The 21,331-nt window shown below is 45.7% G+C and overlaps 1 long non-coding RNA gene across 1 annotated transcript; it reads left to right on the top strand.

Annotated features, from left to right (window-relative positions):
* The first annotated feature begins 227 nt into the window (after positions 1–227).
* Positions 228–20,138, top strand: LOC130357610 (uncharacterized). The gene is made up of 2 exons (XR_008889195.1): positions 228–362; positions 19,329–20,138. It is a non-coding gene; the product is annotated as an uncharacterized LOC130357610 (long non-coding RNA).
* Positions 20,139–21,331: the final 1,193 nt, after the last annotated feature.

Raw genomic sequence — 21,331 nt, 5'->3', positions numbered from 1 at the left:
TATGGGGGGAAAAAAACAACAATTTATCAGACCCAGGATCAATCAGATTAAGATGAAGCACCGGGTAATGGTGTTCTATTCACTTTGCCGGATTCGGTATGACTTCCTGGATGTGCTTAAAAATAGAAGCCTTTTTTTTTTTTTTTCGTAAGGATTAAGATGTGATTCGGCAGAGAGCTTTGATCAATTACTTGGTACGTTTCAGATAGGCTGCATTGATTCTTTAAGTGCCATCTCCGAGAGGGCTGCAACGGCTATAAAAAGACAAGACGCGGTAATCTGACTAATAAATGGAATATTATGTTTAGTGCACGATGGGTGGGGATCACGGCGTCGCTTTTAGATGCCATTTTGCCATACACGTAAGTGTTACATTTATATTTACTTTCGTGGTGGGTGAGCCATAGTTATCTATGCCACATGAATAATGTGACTGGGGTATTGTGCGAGTTCCTACGGGGGGATACAAAAATATGTCCGTGTTATTTAGGTCATGTTGATATCTGCGATGGAGACTCCATTCTGTTATATTGGATAAAAAATAGGGCTTCATGCAGCACCATTTTTCCTATATAGAACCCATTCTACTGACAAGTGTGTCTCCAGCTGTTGCAAAACTACAACTCCCAGCATGCCCGGACAGCCGAAGGCTGTCCGGGCATGCTGGGAGTTGTAGTTTTGCAACAACTGGTGGCACCCTGATTGAGAAACACTGTTCTGAAGGCTGTCCGGGCATGCTGGGAGTTGTAGTTTTGCAACAACTGGTGGCACCCTGATTGAGAAACACTATTCTGAAGGCTGTCCGGGCATGCTGGGAGTTGTAGTTTTGCAACAACTGGTGGCACCCTGGTTGAGAAACACTGTTCTGAAGGCTGTCCGAGTGTCCGGGCATGCTGGGAGTTGTAGTTTTGCAACAACTGGTGGCACCCTGATTGAGAAACACTGTTCTGAAGGCTGTCCGGGCATGCTGGGAGTTGTAGTTTTGCAACAACTGGTGGCACCCTGATTGAGAAACACTATTCTGAAGGCTGTCCGGGCATGCTGGGAGTTGTAGTTTTGCAACAACTGGTGGCACCCTGGTTGAGAAACACTGTTCTGAAGGCTGTCCGAGTGTCCGGGCATGCTGGGAGTTGTAGTTTTGCAACAACTGGTGGCACCCTGATTGAGAAACACTGTTCTGAAGGCTGTCCGGGCATGCTGGGAGTTGTAGTTTTGCATCAGCTGAAGTCACAGGGGGAGATTCATCAAGACCTGTGCTGAGGAAAAGTTGACCAGTTGCAATAGCGTCCAATCAGATTGCTTTTTGTATTTCTTAGAGGCCTTTCCAAAAATGAAAGAAGTGATCTGATTGGTTGCTATGGACAACTGGTTGTCTTTAACTCTGCACAAGTTTTGATGGATCTCCCCCACACTGTTTTACTGAGAAAGATAAATGGATACTGGCACTTTAAAAAAAAAGTTTTGATCAGTCGGGGTCTCAATGCTGAGACCCCTACCAATTGCTACAAGTGGCAGGAAGAAATGCTTGTCTACGCACTTTGTAACTGCTTTCTGAAGACACTCAAGACATCTCCCCAGAACTCAATATATGTTGTTACACTATACAACAGTGTTACCTTTACCTTTATCAATTCTGTCGCTCTACGTGCATTATCTAGATATCAGGTGAACCCTCTGGCCAATAGAGAGCCCTGTATACGTGGACAGGAGAGAAAACATTAGACATATAACTGTATATATTTAGAACTTGTAGACTGGGACGACAAATAATGTTACAATCCTATCTTACATAGTTCATAAGGTTGAAAAAAGACCAGAGTCCATCAAATTCAACCTATAACCCTAATGAGTCCCTACTGAGTTGATCCAGAGGAAGGCAAAAAAAAACTCTTAGTAGAGGTAAAAATTCCTTCCCGACTCCAAATATGGCATCAGAATAAATTACTGGCTCAGCATTCTGTCCCTATAGAACTAGAATCCATAACCTGTAATGTTATTATTCTCCAAAAATATATCCAGACCCCTTTTGAACTCTTTTACAGAGTTCACCATGGCCACCACCTCTGGCAGAGAATTCCACAGTCTCACTGCTCTTACAGTAAAGAACCCCCATCTGTGCTGGTGTAGAAACCTTCTTTCCTCTAGACGTAGAGGATGCCCCCTTGTTATAGATACAGTCCTGGGTATAAATAGATCACAGGAGAGATCTCTGTACTGTCCCCTGATATATTTATACATAGTTATTAGGTCTCCCCTAAGCCTTCTTTTTTCTAAACTAAATAACCCTAATTCTGATAATCTTTCTGGGTACTGTAGTCCTCCCATTCCCCGTATTACCCTGGTTGTCCGTCTTTGAACCCTCTCTAGCTCCACTATATCTTTCTTGTACACTGGTGCCCAGTACTGTACACAGTATTCTATGTGTGGTCTGACTAGTGATTTGTACAGCGGTAGAATTATTTCCTTGTCGTGGGCATCTATGCCCCTATTGATGCCCCCCATGATTTTATTTGCCTTGGCAGCAGCTTCCCGACACTGGTCACTACAGCTAAATTACTGACTCCCAAGTCTCCTTTTCCACATCGGTCGTCCCAAGTGTTCTCCCATTTAAATGACAACTGCAGTGCTAATGGAGTAGTGCTCTAATGTCATTAAATAAGAAGTTATGCAACTTACTAATTGTGCTCCATTACCTTTTCTGCACAGTTTAGCTGCTTTGCTGTCACAGGAAGTTGCTGCCTGGGGCTCTAATGTGAGTAGCGTCTACATGTTATTCCCTATGGGGCTGTCAGCTAGGTCGACGCTACGTCACAAACTCCCAGGATCCTTCACTCCCCCTGCAGCTCCTCCAACCTTATACATATTCATTAGGCTGTTATGTGCTCTGCTATAATTGGCTGAGCGCACAGTAGGGGAGTTTCAGGGCTGTGAGCTGAGCCGTTTGGATGTGAGCAGAAACAGAGCCTGTGCCTGCAATCAGCTTCAGCACGGCCTGCGCCCCCTCCTCCCCCCCTCGGTCTCCGGGGTGACATCTGTCCGGCTGCTAAAGTGTGCTGCTGTCAGTGAAGGCAGTAACCCTTTATGTGCCTGCCTCTCACAACCATGTTAGCTATTGTACTGTGTGTCCCTTTTCTCACTGGCCTCTTGGAATAAAGTTTACAGCAGTGTGGTGCTGAGAGAAAGCATAGCATTCCTGTGGGTCACTGCTGCTGAGAGGTCCATAAGTCCACATTGTCCCCCTGTCCTCAGTCCCTAAATGTTGCACCATAATCTATCAGTGTTTCCTAACCAGAGCACCTCCAGCTGTTGCAAAACTGCAACTCCCAGCATGCCCTGACAGCCGTTGGCTTTCCAGACATGCTGGAAATTGTAGTTTTGCAACAGCTGGAGGCACCCCTGCAACTCCACACTGTACATTATAGCTATGTAAGCTATTTTCCAGGCAGCCACAGCCGACTCTCCTATTGGACAGGGGTGAACATGTGGTGAGGATGGGAGGGGATAACCACAAGGGAAGGAGCTGTGGGCGTCACTTTATTATAATTTATTATAATTTCCTTGGGGGGAGAGGAGGGGGGAGAGCAGCAGCTCACAGGAAGCAGGTGCAGGGGGTCATGGGAAATGTAGTCTTTATGACATGGCTGCTTACTGCTTTGGGTGGCAATTACCAGAGAACGGCTGGACCGTTTTGGATAAATGAGGTATCTTTGGAAAGGTCTTTTAATGAGCTATCAGATAAGGTAAACTTTTTTTTTAAGTACCAGCCCTGCAGATGTCCTTTAATACATAATCCCAGCCTGGATTTTTCCTCCCCATGTGCATTACTTTACATTTATCAGTGTTGAATCTCATCTGCCACTTCCCAGCCCAAACCTCCAACCTATCCAGATCCATTTTTAACAGTGCACTGTCCTCTACAGTGTTTACCGCTTTATAGAGTTTAGTATCATCTGCAAAGATTGCTACTTTACTATTCAACCCCTCTACAACGTCATTAATGAAAATATTAAATAGAATAGGACCCAAGTCTGACCCCTGTGGTCCTCACAAGTAACAGTCACCCAATCAGAATAAGTACCATTAATAACCACCCTCTGTTTCCTATCACTTAGCCAGTTACTTACCCACTTACACACATTCTCCCCCAGCCCAATCCCTCTCATTTTATGAACCAATCTTTTATGTGGCACCACATCAAATGCTTTGGAAAAATCCAGATATACGACATCCAGAGATTCCCACCGGTCCAGTCTGGAGCTCACCTCCTCATAAAAGCTCATCAGGTTAGTTTGACAGGACTGATCCCTCATAAAGCCATGCTGATATGGAGTCAAACATTTATTTTTATCAAAATCTCTCAGCATCTCTGAGAAAACCCTCAAACAGTTTACATACAATGGTGGTTAAACTAACAGGTCTATAATTCCTGGGGTCACCTTTTGACCCCTTTTAAAACATGGGCACCACATTTGCCATGCGCCAGTCCTGGGGAACAGTCCCTGTTACTATAGAGTTCCCGAATATTAAAAATAGGGGTCTGTTTATTACATTACTTAATTCCTTTAGAACACAGGGCTGAATGCCATCTGGACCTGGCGATTTGTCTATTTAGATTTTTTGTACTTCTTCCTGGGTTACACAGGTGACCTGTACTGGGGAGTTTACCTCATCTCGCTGTATTTCATAGTTAATTATTTGCATATATGTGGACTACTTTCACCATATGTGAACTGACTATGTGTGGTACATAATGAGTTAATCTTTGTACCTGGTGGGAATTTGTCCTTGTGTCTACCCTTAGAGCCTCCGATGCTGCAGCTAACTCTTCCTCGATGAATTCAAGTGCGTATTGGTCCAGGGCTGTCGGGACCCAGAGTTGCTGGCATCTGCACTGGAGAGGCTGGAGACTGAGTTGGTACTCTAGAGACTGGCGTATAGGCCAGAGTCAATGGTGACTAGTGTTGAGCACGAATATTCGTAATACAAATTTTTAGCGCGAATATCGTCAATTCGCGATTTCGCAAATATTTAGAATATAGTGCTATATATTCATAATGATGACTTCGTTTTTTGTTGTTTTTTTCACATGCAAATTTGTATGCGAATTTTCCATGCAAATTTTCATTTTTCTTTGTTTTTTTTACATGCAAATTTTTATGTGCATTTTTCAAGCAAATTTTTGCATGGAAAAAAAAGTGAATGAACATGGCGAATATACGAATTTCACAAACATAGGACGAATAATCATCAATATATTTGCGAAATATCGCGAATTCGAATATGGCCCCTGCTGCTCATCACTAATGGTGACAAGACTGGGACTGGTGTGGAGACTAGTGCTGGTTGAACCGGCCACGGGGTTGGTGTGACACAGAAGATCACAGGCTGAGTTGGAGAAAACATGGGGAAATCCATGGTTGGGTGGATTCCCTCACCTGGAACATATTCTTTCACAGGTCTGACAGCTGGAGGAGGTAATGCTGGTAGCACTGGTAGATCTTCTTTCAGACACAATTTGATTCGGTTTCGGTGAACAACTTGTGGCTCATAACCAGACTTTTGGACTTAGTATACATCAGAGTCCAGATATGATATGGCCGTCACCATGTACGGTTCTGTCTCCCAGATAGAGTCTAACTTGTGGGTCCTTGGAAACTTCAGCAGCCAGACTTTATCGCCCAACTGAAGTGGTTTGGCAGAAGCATGATGGTTATAATCCTCCTGTTGTCTTCTTCTTTCTGACAATTTCTTTGGCCACTTGGATTCTTGGACTTGGGACAGGACGGCTCCCAGACCTTCTAAACTGGCATGGTAAATAACCGGAACTGCTGACTGTAGTCTGGGTACAGCAGGACGTCATCAGACGTTTAACAGCGCGGAACGCTGTCTCTTGCTTTTTGGCCCATTCAACAGGTAGTTTCCCATTGTGGTTCTCCTGCGCCGTACCCCGTAAGAAAGCTGTGAGGGGTTCTGCAATCTGGGCGAAGTGGGGAATGAAGCGGCGGCAGTAGCTGGCAAATCCCAGGAAGCTCCTGACATCTTTCACCGTGCGTGGGGTAGACCAGTTCTTGACAACTTCCACCTTTTCAGAATTGGGCTGGACTCCCTCGACGCTGGCAATATGACCCAGGTAGTGTACCTGAGGTTTGAGCAAGTGACACTTTGACGGCTTGATCTTCAGCCCATGCTTGATGAGGACTTGGAAGACGTCTGACAGATGACTGAGGTGTTCCTGATAGGACTTGGAATACACAATGACATCGTCCAGGTACAATAGGACACTTTGAAAATTTAGATGGCCCAGGCACCTTTCCATCAAACGCTGAAATGTAGCAGGGGCATTACATAGCCCAAACGGCATACTTTTACACTCGAACAGTCCCATGGGTGTTGCTAAGGCGGTCTTCTCCAGGTCTTCCACGGCCAGGGCCAGACTGGCCAAGCGGGATACCGGGAAAATTCCCGGTAGGCCGACCGCACAGTGGGCCGGCAGGGGCCGGCCCGTGTGCGGCCACACAGTGGCTGCTCACTCACACAAGGTGCTGATGCTAAGTCAGGACCTTGTTTGAAGTGGCCACAGAGAGGCGGAGCTATGAGCTGTAGGCTCCCAGCCCCGCCACTCCAATACTTGCACACCCAGAGCGCAGTGATTACCAACCGTGATTTTATTTTTATTTTTTTTATTTCCCTCCCCGGTGCTGCAGGAGAAGGGAAGTTTGTGTGCGCTGTAACAGGACCTGCGATGGAGGAGGAGGAGTCACATCATCAGGGGCTGCTGTTCTAGGCCTCAGCGTACCCCTACGTCCCCCTAACTCCCTTAGCTCCCCCTCCCCCCTGCGGCCCAGAGAGGGGAAGTATGCGGAAGCTGCGCTGGGCCGGTGTAGTGACCAGTGCCCCAGCGTCCCCCTCCCCCCCTGCGGCGCAGTGAATGATTGCCTTGCCGGAGCCCTGAGTCGGTGCCCTGCCGGAGAGGGAAGAACGGGGAAGAAAAATGGCTTGCTTAAGGTACTGTACCATGTCCACCCCCCCTCCCTTTTCCATGTCCACCCCCCCTCCCTCACCCACGTACAACCCCCTCACCCATGTACACCACCCCCTCACCCATGTCCATCCCCCCCCTCACCCATGTCCATCCCTCCCTCCCTCACCCATGTCCATCCCCCCTCCCTCACACATGTCCATCCCCCCCTGTCCCATGTCCATCCCCCCTGTCCCATGTCCATCCCCCCTCCCTCACCCATGTCCATCCCCCCTCCCTCACACATGTCCATCCCCCCCTGTCCCATGTCCATTCCCCCCTGTCCCATGTCCACCCCCCCTCCCTCACCCATGTCCATCCCCCCTTCCCCCATGTCCATCCCCCCTCCCTCACCAATGTCCACCCCCCCTCCCTCACCCATGTCCATCCCCCCCTTCCCCCATGTCCATCCCCCCTCCCTCACCCATGTCCATCCTCCTGTCATTCATGTCCACCTTGTCCACCCCCTGTCCATCCCTGTCACCCATGTCCACCCCCTTATTCACCCCTCTGTCCCCCCTCTTTTATCCCCCTTGTCATCCATGTCCACCTTGGCCACCCCTCTGTCACCCCTGTCCATCCCCCTGTCACCCATGTTCACCCACCCCTGTCCATCCCTCTGACCACCCCCCAGTTTACACCTGTCACCTATGTCCACACCCCGATTCACCCCTCTGTCAACCCAGTCCACCCTTCTTAGTCACTCCTGTCCACCCCTCTTTTAACCGCTTGTCACCCTTGTCCACCCCTCTGTAATCCCTGTCCATCCTCGTGTCACCCATGTTCACCCCCCATTGTCCACCCCTCTGACCACATACTTGTCACCCATGTACACCCCTCTGTCCCTTTTTCACCCCTGTTACCACCTTGTCACTCCTGTCCACCCCTGTCACCCATGTACAGTCTTCTACACCCCTCTGTCACCCATGTACACCCCTTTACACCCCTCTGTCACCCATGTACACCCCTTTACACCCCTCTTCCACCCCGCTACACCCCTCTGTCACCCATGTACACTCCTCTACACCCCTCTGTCACCCCTGTCCACTCCTCTACACCCCACTGCCACCCATGTACACTCCTATACACCCCTCTGCCACCCAAGTACACCCCTCTGCCCCCCCGTTACCACCTTGTCACTCACTCCTGTCCACCCCTGTCACCCCTGACGCCCCCCTGTCACCCATGTACAGTCTTCTACACCCCTCTGCCACCCATGTACACCCCTTTACACCCCTCTGCCACCCATGTACACTGCTCTAAACCCCTCTGCCACCCATGTACACTGCTCTACACCCCTCTGTCACCCATGTACACCCCTCTACACCCTTCTGCTACCCATGTACACTCCTCTAAACCCCTCTGCCACCCATGTGAACTGCTCTACACCCCTCTGCCACCCATGTACACTCCTCTACACCCCTCTGTCACCCATGTACACCCCTCTACACCCCTCTGCTACCCATGTACACTCCTCTAAACCCCTCTGCAACCCATGTACACCCCTTTATACCCCTCTGCCACCCATGTACACCCCTTTACACCTTCTGCCACCCATGTAATCTCCTCTAAACCCCTCTGCCACTCCTCTACACTCCTCTGTCACCCATGTACACTCTTCTGTCACCCATGTACACCCCTTTACACCCCTCTGCAACCCATTTACACCCCTTTACACCCCTCTGCCACCCATGTAATCTCCTCTAAACCCCTCTGCCACTCCTCTACACTCCTTTGTCACCCATGTAATCTCCTCTAAACCCCTCTGCCACTCCTCTACACTCCTTTGTCACCCATGTACACTCCTCTACACCCCTCTGTCACCCATGTACACTCCTCTACACCCCTCTGTCACCCATGTTCACCCCTCTGCCACCCATGTACACTGCTCTACACCCCTCTGCCACCCATGTACACTCCCCTACACCCCTCTGCAACCCATCTACACCCCTTTACACCCCTCTGCCATCCATGTAATCTCCTCTAAACCCCTCTGCCACTCCTCTACACTCCCCTGTCACCCATGTACACTCCTCTACACCCCTCTGCCACCCATGTACACTGCTCTACACCCCTCTGTCACCCATGTACACTCCTCTGTCACCCATGTACACTCCTCTACACATATCTGTCACCCATGTACACTCCTCTACACCCCTCTGCCACCACTGTAAACCCCTCTATCACCCCCTACACCCCTCTGTCACCCCCATATACTCCTCTACACACCTGTCTCCCATGTACATGCGTTTGTCACCCATGTACAGCCCTCTGTCTCCCCCGTACACTCCTCTACACACCTGTCTCCCATGTACACCCCGTCTGTTACCTCTTTACACCTATACGCCCCTGTATTCCTCTTCACTTAAAGATGCTGGTAAAGTGTGGAGCCTAATAGATTTGTTTTGGAGGTTTAACGGTGAAGAGTTGTGGCTGGAAGAAATGGTCAGGACGGTCCAGACCAGACGAACGACGCTGATCAGAGAAGACATCACATGTGAGTTGCTGTATAAAGCAGCACTTTAAACTACATACCCACTGATAAATAGATATTGGAATTTGTGTGCATTGAGGCTTTTTTTAAATTATTTATTTATTTATTTATTTTTTGCTCGTCAACTTTTTTTTTCTTTTCGGAGGGGTGCCCCGAGCCGAAAAAGGTTGGGAAACACTGGTATACAGGATTTGTTCAGTAACAGTATGATGGTAATATAAATGGTGATAATATTCTTCCTTGTATACTGGTATTATTGGTAATATTGGTCTCAGTATAATATAGACATATATATCGAGGAAATAAATAAAAAAAAAATATATATATATACATATATTAGTGTACTGTAAAGGGATAAATCTAGGTGTGGCTACCGATGGCTGATGCGATGCTGTGGGGCTGGTCTGCAATTATTTCCAGGGCTGGTTTTAATCCCCAGTCCGGCCCTGTCCACGGCCATGGGCACTTGCCAATATCCGTTGGTTAAGTCCAGGGTGGAGAAGTAAGCAGCAGACCCGAGGGCTGTGAGTGACTCCTCGACCCTTGGTAGAGGATAAGCATCCTTATGTGTGACATTATTCAGTTTCCTGTAGTCGACACAGAAGCAGATGGTTCCATCTTTTTTTTTGACCAGGACAAGTGGTGCCGCCCAGGGACTCTAACTTTCTTGGATGACGTCTGCCTCTTTCATGTCGGCCAGCATCTTCTTGACAGTCTGATACATGCCTGGCGCAACTGGGCGTTGTCTTTCCTTGATAGGTGGGGATTCGGTGTTGGATCAGGGAAATATGCCAGAAATCTGTGGAGTGTTTGCTAAAAGCTTCATGGTACCTTTTGGCGACATTAACCCCTTCCCGACCTATGACTTACCTGTACGTCATGGGTAGCAAGGTGTTCCCGACCCATGACATACAGGTACGTCATGAAAATTTTTGCCGCTACTCGCGGCACTCCGCAGCGCCCGGAAAGATGGTGGCTATCACTGATAGCCAGCCATCTTACCATGCGACCACGGGGGATTTCATCCCCCACCCCCACCCCCCCAGCGATCGCTGCTATCAGCTGGTCAAATCTGACTAGCTGATAGCAGCGCGGTGTGTGAGTCCCGATCACGGGGATCGGGACACACACCGCTCTGCTAAGTGTCCCTAACCCGTACCCCGGCGTCACTTACCCATCCGAGCGGTGTCCCGAGCGGTCCCGGCGGCGAGCGGCGTTCTCCAGGCGGTCCCGGCGGCGCTGCGTCCCGGAGGTGAGTTTCCGGCAGCAGGGCGGCATCTTCATTGGCAGCAGTGAGATCGCCGTAAAGCGATCTCACCGCTGCCTCTGAGAGTTTCAAAACTGCAACTCCCAGCATGCCCAGACAGCCTTTGGCTTTCTGGGCATGCTGGGAGTTGTAGTTTTGCAACATCTGGAGGTCCTCAGTTTGGAGACCACTGTATAATGGTCTCCAATCTGTGCTCTTCCAGATGTTGCAAAACTACAAATCTCAGCATGCTCAGTCTGTCCAGGCATGCTGGGAGTTGTAGTTCTCTAACATCTGGAAGAGCACAGATTGGAGACCATTATACAGTGGTCTCCAAACTGTGGACCTCCAGATGTTGCAAAACTACAACTCCCAGCATGCCCAGACTGCCCAAGCATGCTGGAAGTTGTAGTTCGGCAACATATGATCCTTCAGATATTGCCGAACTACAACTTCCAGCATGCCTGGGCAGTCTGGGCATGCTGGGAGTTGGAGTTTTGCAACAACTGGAGGCACACTAGTTGGGAAACATTGTCCGTTTCCTACCTCAGTGCCTCCAGCTGTTGCAATTGTTGCAAAACTATAACTCCCAGCATGCACTGACAGACCATGCATGCTGGGAGTTGTAGTTTTGCAACAGCTGGAGGCCCACTGGTTTGGAAACGCTAAGTTTGGTTGCAAAACACTTGAAAGTTTATTACTTAACTTAGTGTTTCCAAACCAGTGTTCCTCCAGCTGTTGCAAAACTACAACTCCCAGCATGCACGGACAGCCAAAGGGCATGCTCGGAGTTTGCAACAGCTGGATGTTTGCCCCCTCCCCCCAATGTGAATGTACAGGGTACACTCACATGGGCGGAGGTTTACAGTGAGTGCTGCAAGTTTGAGATGGCGCAAATTTTGCGCTGCAGCTCAAACTTCCAGCGGCAAACTTGCTGTGAACCTCTGCCCATGTGACTGTACCCTAAAAACATTACACTACACTAACCTAAAATAAAAAGTAAAAAACACTACATATACACATATCCCTACACAGCCCCCCCTCCCCAAAAAAATGAAAAACGTCTGGTACGCTACTGTTTCCAAAATGGAGCCTCCAGCTGTTGCAAAATAATAACTCCCAGTATTGCCGGACAGCCATTGACTGTCCAGGCATGCTGGGAGTTTTGCAACAGCTGGAGGCACCCTGTTTGGGAATCATTGGCATAGAATACCCCTATGTCCACCCCTATGCAAATCCCTAATTCAGGCCTCAAATGCGCATGGCGCTCTCTCACTTTGGAGCCCTGTCGTATTTCAGGGCAACAGTTTAGGGACACATATGGGGTATCGCCGTACTTGGGAGAAATTGCCGTACAAATTTTGGGGGGCTTTTTCTTCTTTAACCCCTTATGAAAAGGTGAAGTTGGGGTCTACACCAGCATGTTAGTGTAAAAAAATTAATTTTTTACACTGACATGCTGGTGTTGCCCTATACTTTTCATTTTCACAAGAGGTAAAAGGGAAAAAAGACCCTCTAAATTTGTAATGCAATTTCTCCCGACTACGGAGATACCCCATATGTGGGCGCAAAGTGCTCTGGGGGCGCACAACAAGGCCCAGAAGGGAGAGTGCACCATGTACATTTGAGGCGATTTGCACAGGGGTGGCTGATTGTTACAGCAGTTCTGACAAACACAAAACAATAAATATCCATATGTGACCCCATTTTGGAAACTACACCCCTCACAGAATGTAATAAGGGGTGCAGTGAGCATTTACACCCCACTGGTGTATGACAGATTTTTGGAACAGTGGTCTGTGAAAATGAAAAATAAAATTTTTGATTTGCACAGTCCACTGTTTCAAATATCTGTCAAATGCCAGTGGGGTGTAAATGCTCACTGCACCCCTTATAGTTTCCAAAATGGGGTCACATGTGGGGGGGTCCACTGTTCTGGCACCATAGGGGCTTCCTAAATGGGACATGCCCCCCAAAAACCCTTTCAGAAAAACTCACTCTCCAAAATACCATTGTCGCTCCTTCCCTTCTGAGCCCTCTACTGCGCCCACCGAACACTTTACATACGCATATGAGGTATTTCCTTACTCGAGAGAAATTGGGTTACAAATTTTAGGGTGATTTCTCTCCTTTTACCCCTTGTAAAAATTCAAAAATTGGGTCTACAAGAAAATGTGAGTGTTAAAAATGAAGATTTAGAATTTTCTCCTTCACTTTGCTGCTATTCCTGTGAAACACCTAAAGGGTTAAAACACTTACTGAATGTCATTTTGAATACTTTGGGGGGTGCAGTTTTTATAATGGGGTCATTTATGGGGTATTTCTAATATGAAGACCCTAAAAATCCACTTCCAACCTGAACTGGGCCCTGAAAAATTACGATTTTGAAAATCTTGAGAAAAATTGGAAAATTGCTGCGGAACTTTGAAGCCCTCTGGTCTCTTTCAAAAGTAAAAACTTGTCAATTTTTTATGCAAACACAAAGTAGACATATTGTATATGTGAATCAATATGTAATTTATTTGGAATATCCATTTTCCTTTCAAGCAGAGACTTTCAAAGTTAGAAAAATGCTAAATTTTCAAAATTTTCATGAAATTTTTTGATTTTTTACCAAGAAAGGATGCAAATATCAGTGAAATTTTACCAATAACATAAAGTAGAATATGTCACGAAAAAACAATCTCTGAATCAGAATGATAAGTAAAAGCATTCCAGAGTTATTAATGTTTAAAGTGACAGTGGTCAGATTTTCAAAAAATGCCCAGGTCATGAAGGTGAAAATGGGCTGGGTCATGAAGGGGTTAATGACTTGGTCCCTTGGGGTAGTGTCGTCTCCAACTTGGAGTTGTACCCTCCAGGGCTAAGGGAGGACTCGTACTGGATCCTTCAGCCACTTGGGCTGCATGCTGTTGGGCCACCATACGTTCTGTTAGGATGTTCTTTGACTCTATGAGATACAACTGGGCTACTGGGGTGTATTAAGGTATCACAGTAGCAGCATCAGACAGGTTGACTAACCGGACTGGAACTCTCCTGTTGGTAATGGTGACAAGGCTTCTCGCAGCTCGGACAAGAGGGTGGTCTTCTAGTTGCAGAGGCCCCAGCAAGGCTTCATAGTCTCTATTCATGACTCCGGGTTGTGCACGATACCAGATAATAGTCTCTGTGTTGGTTTGCAAGGTCACCCTCCAGATGTCTTGTATTCGAACTCTGAAGATATCACCTTGCTTGTTGGCAAACTTCCACTCCGCTTGTAGAACTTTTGAGTGGTGCTGTGCAGCCCGCTGGCCTGAAGGGGACATATGGGGAAAGAGGCATGCAAGGCATCTACTATTTCAACAAAACAGTTTTTCATAATGTTCATCCCCAGTATAAATTCAGCAGACCCCATTTCTGTCACATTAGTTACAATCACTCCCTGCCCGCTAAGTACATCCTCTCTCAACTGAATGGTTGGCTCCCAGTATCCATATCTGGGGACTGGTTGCCCATTACCCGCAACTACTCAGAAGTTAACATCCTCCAGTTCACACAATGAACTAGCATCCCAATGCTGATAGAATTTTTTTTTAGGTATAGTAGACACTTGTGACCCAGTATCTATCAACACCTACAACAGTACACCTTCTACATTCATTTTTACATAGGGGCAGGACCCAATTAACCCTTTCAGGTACTGACTCTACAATCCACGATGGCAAATAACAGTCTTTTCTTCATCTCCCCCTCTTTTTCACAAGCGCCACGAGTAAAGCACTTTTCACTTGCAAAGTCCCATACACTTTTTGGTGTAGACTTACACCGCATCGGCATGCAGTTTTTGCAGACAATATTGGACACAGTTCAGACTAGGAGGGGAGGACCTGTGGCATAAGGCGCACACTCGCATCCTGTTCGGCACACCAAAAGTTGTGGTGGCGGGGTGTGTGGTGCGGGACAGATGTTGTTACCCTAGGGGCAGATGGGTTAACCCTTGTATTTGTGATGCCAGGGCGTGGTTTCGCCTACAACCACTGAAGGTATGCCACTGGATCCTGGGCTAGGCACGGGGGGGGGGGGTGGAATAAGGACTCCGATGCCAAGTTACGGACAACGGTAGCTTTACTGAGGGTAGACAGTTGGTAAAGTCTATACAGTTCAGCCAGGGTCTAAGGAGGTGACCAGTGACTCAGAGGCCTCAAGGGCTTGCTGGGACTTGTAGTAGGACTGGACAATTGAATGCAGACCACGCTGACTTGACGGATGACAGGGACTGACTTGACTCATAGAGCTGTGACTTTAGCTTACTTGACTTGATGGTGGCTGCAGGACTTGACTTTGAGGTCTCCAACACTCTGGACACACACACTAGGCACAACTGCACTGGACCTCAGCAGGAAGCAAGAGCTAAGAGAGAAGCTCAACCCAGGGCTTATATGGGGAGAATAGCAGGGAGCCCATCTGTCACTCTTCGGATCACCTGGTCAATAGTACCTTCTGGGTAACAATCAAATGACATATCACATGGTATAACTCTTAAAGCAACATTTAATTTTATAACACTCTAAATGGTAAAACATATTTACAATGGAGAAGTGCAGGGGGCCTTGGGGACACTGAAGGATGCTGCCTAGCAAGACAGCAGGAGCACGGGGTAACACCTCCCGTACTGCGCCACCGCACTGTAATTTGCTAAAACTTTTTATATAATGTAGATAATAACATTATATTTATAATATATATTGGTTAAAAAGGTGTATTATTTTGTCCCTGCAACTTTTGCCTGTGTGTACCTGTGCAGAGACAAAATATAGGAAGGGTGGGCAGGCAAGCAGGGCTCTGTACACTGAGGACAAGCAGGGCTCTGTACACTAAGGACAAGCAGGGCTCTGTACACTGAGGACAAGCAGGGCTCTGTACACTGAGGACAAGCATGGCTCTGTACACTGAGGACAAGCAGGGCTCTGTGTACTGAGGACAAGCAGGGCTCTGTGCAGTGAGGACAAGCAGGGCTCTGTACACTGAGGACATGCAGGGCTCTGTAGACTGAGGACAAGCAGGGCTCTGCGCACTGAGGACAAGCAGGGCTCTGCGCACTGAGGACAAGCAGGGCTCTGCGCACTGAGGACAAGCAGGGCTCTGCACACTGAGGACAAGCAGGGCTCTGTACACTGAGTACAAGCAGGGCTCTGTACACTGAGGACAAGCAGGGCTCTGTACACTGAGGACAAGCAGGGCTTTGTACACTGAGGACAAGCAGGGTTCTGTACAATGAGGACAAGCAGGGCTCTGTACACTGAGGACAAGCAGGGCTCTGTACACTGAGGACAAGCAGGGCTCTGTACACTGAGGACAAGCAGGGCTCTGCGCACTGAGGACAAGCAGGGCTCTGTGCACTCAGGACAAGCAGGGCTCTGTACACTGAGGACAAGCAGGGTTCTGTACAATGAGGACAAGCAGGGCTCTGTGCACTGAGGCTCTATGTCACAACTCCGGCTTCCACTGCAGACTGATTGACAAGTCTGCACAGAGCCCTGCTTGTCCTGTCCTCACTTCCTGTGTTTTGTCTCCGCACCAAGACACACAGGCAATAGCTGCAGCATTTTTTCACCCAAAAATATACACATTTTTTAACCAATGTATATTACAAATATACATATAATGGCCCACATTTATCATTGTAGGTGTAAGTGAAGCATTTTTTTACACCTTTTTTTTGTGTGCTGGTAATGTGTAGGAGAACCAAATTTATTAAATGTTTACAGAGCATTTGATAAATTTTGTGCAGGTAAACATTTTCTCAAATTTCTCTCTTCACATACACTAAAAAGCTATGCCAGGTCTGGGATGGTGTAGTTTTAGAGATTTTTCAGTCGCTTTGCGCCTTTTTACAAAAAGGCGCAGGTCATAAATCCCTTCTATATCATGTGTATTGCCAAAATCAGTGGATTGCAACTCAAAATCAGTGGATTGCAACTCAAAATCAGCAGAAACGTGTAAACAAAAAGGCGCAAAAATGGCGCAAATAAACCCTGCTTGCGTCTTTTTGTCTAAAGACAATGATAAATGTCGGCCAATGACTTTATCTAGAGTGTATAATAAGTTATTGCAAACCACAGGTACACTTTAACTGAAACGGACTGGAGTGCTATTAAATATATGGAATTAGAGCCTTATCAAACTTCAGTAGCACCCGCAATGATCTATGTAGAGTTTTAGATGCAAGAATTTAGCCCCGCATCTGCTCCTATTTCTCAACTGGGTATCTCTATGCAGTCCAGCATAATTATTTAATATTGTTAGTCAATAGGAATTTGTCTATTTTTTTGTTCCCAAGGTCTGTCCTAAAGTAACGTGTATCGAACATCTAATTCTTAAATCTGGAAAGAAATTCAAAAGGTCCCTGACCTTGAAAATGTTCCACAATTGGATAGAAGAGAATTAGTATAGTAGAAATGACAATACAGATAGTTCCATAAAGGAATTATGAAGAAGGATAAAAAAAGGATATAAAGGTAACATTGTCTTGTATTAGTAAAGATTTAAAATAAATACAGAACCATTTAATACAGTATAAAAGACCATATTAAAATAAAAAGATCTGAAATAAACATGTACAAGTTTAATTCAGCCATCTTCCACCAGAATCGGCCGTGTAACCCAGTGTTTCCCAATCAGTGTGCCTCAAGCTACTGCAAAACTACTGCAACTTTTTGTAGTGGTAGCAGGTTGATTTTAACCCCTTCCTGCCCTATGACATATTTTTATGTCATTGGCAGGAATTTGTTAACGCAATATCATGTACAGGGTGGGCCATTTAATGTATACACCTTAATAAAATGGGAATGGTTGGTGATGTTAACTTCCTGTTAATGGCACATTAGTATATGTGAGGGGGAAAACTTTTCAAGAGCGGTGGTGACCATGGCGGCCATTTTGAAGTCGGCAATTTTGACCTTGGGGGCCATTCAACTGGCTCACGACGACCAATCCACTTTCCAGGAAACTGTTCATCTAGGAATGCTCGGACCTGACACCCATAATGTGGTGGTCACCATCTTGCTGGAAAAACTCAGGGAACGTGCCAGCTTCAGTGCATAAAGAGGGAAACACATCATCATGTAGCAATTTCGTATATCCAGTTAAATGGCCCCCAAGGTCTCCCGAACAAGGCAACGGGTACCCGAGGAAAGATTAGTGTCTGTGAGACAATTGGCTACCGCCTGGATACCTCTGGAGTGTTCGATCGACGTGTATAAATTAACCATGTCGAACAACACCAGAAGGGATCCAGGGGGGCAAAATATGTACTGAATTTTATAAATAAAATCACCAGTATCTCGGATAAAAGATTTGGCAGAGGTAGCATGGCATCTGAGGATCTTATCTAGATATATTGCAATGGGTGAGAACACCGAACCACTCCCGGAGACAATAGGTCTTCCGGGAGGGTTTTGGAGATTCTTATGTATCTTTGGGAGACAATATATAACTGGAGTTATGGGATGATTTTGTACCAGATATGTTTCCAGTTCCTCATCTATGATGTTGTTCTTAACCGCCTTCTTTAATCAAGGTGCGATGCCTGCCTGAATTTCACTTAATGGATCTTTTTTCAATTTACTATACACTGTTGCATCAGAGAGTTGTCTGGTGATCTCGGACAGATATTGGGGGGTGTCCATAACGACTAGGGCACCCCCTTTATCCGCTGCTTTTATAGTAATCTCTGAATTCTTTTGTAATTTAATTAACACTTCATGTTCCTCACGAGTCAAATTATGTCAAACAGAACTTGTATTGTTCTCCTTTAATGTTGCAATTTGTTTGGTTACCACTTCCACAAATGCTTCAATCCCATTGCTAGTTCTAGGTGACATAAACTGACTTTTGTTAAGCAAGTTCACATCCCTCAATGTCAATTCTGTAGAACAAGGTATATCAACTTCAACATCAGCATTACTTAAAGAAGTTTCTTGGAAGAAACCTTTCAGGCGCAAGCACCTGAAAAATCCCTCCAAATCAATCGTGAGTTCGAACCAGTCTGTGCCTGTTGTCGGACAAAAAGATAACCCCTTTTTGTAATATATTAAGTTCTGCAAAAGACAGAGATACTGAAGATATATTTACCACTAAAGAATCTTCTAGCCCCGAAGGGGCTGAATATGGATTTTGGCTTGAAACCATTTATGTAGACTTATGTGCAGACTTCTATTTCTTCTTCTTTTTCTCTTGTCTCTTTTCCCATTTTCTTCTTATCATTCGTTTTTCCTTTTTTCACCTTTTCTACCCCCTTTTTTCCCTTGTTTCTTTTTTCTTTCTCTTCACCTTTTTTTCTTCTTTTTCTTTCCTTCCCTCTAATTTCTTTTTTTCTTTCCCCTTCTCCCCCCCTCTTCCCCCCAACTCCCTTTCTACTCTTCTTTTCTTTTCCCCTTTTTTTTTACTTTTCTTTTCTCCCTTTTTTCTATTCCTTTTTATCCCTTTACCTGGTCCTAGTGTGAGTAAGATTATATATAGGTTGCAATATAAGGTTCTTGATTTTTAATCTGTTATATTGTTTTAAAAAAACATTTTTTTCATTCTTTTAGGCCTTATCATTTTACCACTTTATCACTGTGTAGAATGGAGGATAAATGAAGAATGCATCTAACGATGAATTTACTGAGGACTTCACGGAAAGATATGTAAAATATGAAATGATTGTCATTATGCACTTTGTGATATATTTATCCCTGTCTCAATATAGCACCTCGTTCAGTTCTTTAAAAAAAATTATTGTATATTAGCGATATGTATGCTGCATGTATAAAGAAGTCTAGTCAGACTCGTATATGCAGTATGCTATTGCGATGATCGGGCGTATGCGCACACGTGTGCTGATTTTCATGTTCACATTCGCATGTGCGGATAGTCAGCGCATGCCCATATTGAATTGTAAGGACACGGGCATGCAGATGATGACTGATTAGCTGATCGGAACTACATCTTGCATACTGAGTAACTACGCAGCCATAGTTTGTTTACAAGCCATCATACATGAGGACATGTGAAAATTGTATCATCTGCAAGTGGAGGCTGCAATCAGAGACATGGATGGATGTAAGTGAAGTCCCAGTGAGCTCATCAGATGCTTATATGTACAATCGATAGTTGTCACTTTGATATTTTAATGTATTTGTATTTTTGTATACATGGATCAATATGGTAACATATTTTAGCCAATGGATGATGAAGAGGATTATAATGACACATGTGAGACACCTGTTGTTTAACCAATCACTGAATGTTGTGGTTCCTATATATGTGCACATTGCCACTTTGTTTGTTATGCTTGAAAAGGCAGTTTGTTGCCGAAACATTGCATTTTGGGGAGCGAATAAAGTCACACTCCATCAAGATTTGAGTCTCCGGCTTTTTGGTGCTGTATCCACTACACGTTTGTATTCTTCTCCGGGCTGGCATTCCTGGATGACTACTTGCACAGCTGTGAAGACCAGTGCTGTCTCTTCAATATATATATATATATATATATATATATATATATATATATATACATACCCTTCCCCTTTTCAAATTTTAAAAATGTGAATAAAAAAAATTAAAAAAATTGGTATCACTACGTGAGGTATTGTTCCAAATATTAAAATATGATGTTTATGAACCTGCCCAGTGAACGATGTAAACAAAAAAAAATGCAAAATGCCAGAATTGCTGATTTTTGTTCACATCAAAATTATATAAATTGTTTAAAAAGTCTCGTCAAAACGAAAATTGTACCGATAAAAACTACAGATCAGGGCACCAAATATGAGCCCCATGTAGCCCTGTTTATGGGAAAATAAGCAATTTTAAATGGGTACTGTCATTAAAATATTTTTTTTGCATATGATACAGCAGGTAAAATAAATAAGATTTGTAATTTACTCCCTGTAAAAACAAAATGTCTTTTAATGTCACTTTCTTGGCCTCATAAATCTGACCACTAGGGATCTCCCTTTCAGTCCAGATTGTATTGCGTCAAAAGCACAGACTTTGGTCTCCTGCTGGACTGGCAGGAGACCAAACTCAGGAAGTTCTTTCTGACCATAGGAAGTGAACGGCACTCTGCTTGTGTATAAAACAAACAGCGAGTGTTATTCACTGCCTATGGTCAGACAGCACTTCCGGAGTTTGGTCTCCAGCCAGTCCAGCAGGAGACCAAAGTCTGTGCTTTTGAGCAGACAGAATGCAGTCTGGACCGGAAGGGAGATCCCTAGTGGCCAGATTTATAAAGCCATGAAAGTGACAAAAATACTATTTTACAGGGAGTAAATTAGAAATCTTATTTATTTTACCTGCTGCCTCATATGCAAAAATAATTGTAATGACTGTCCCTATTTAACCTCTTAAGGAACAAGGATGTATGAGTACGTTCTTGGTCCCGCTCCAGTGATATAACGCGGGGTCCCATGGTGACCCCGCATCATATCACGGCGGGTCCGGCATCATAGTGAAGCCGGGACCCGCCGCTAATAACTGATCGCGGTCCCGCGTGCTATTAACCCTTTAGCCGCGCGCTCAAAGCTGAGCCACGCCGCTAAAAGTGAAAGTA

The sequence above is a fragment of the Hyla sarda genome, chromosome 2 (genome assembly GCF_029499605.1).
Source record: "Hyla sarda isolate aHylSar1 chromosome 2, aHylSar1.hap1, whole genome shotgun sequence".
In the NCBI taxonomy this organism is placed as follows: Eukaryota; Metazoa; Chordata; class Amphibia; order Anura; family Hylidae; genus Hyla; species Hyla sarda.
Note: the sequence above shows the minus strand (reverse complement) of the source record. Positions and strands in the feature narration are given on the sequence as shown.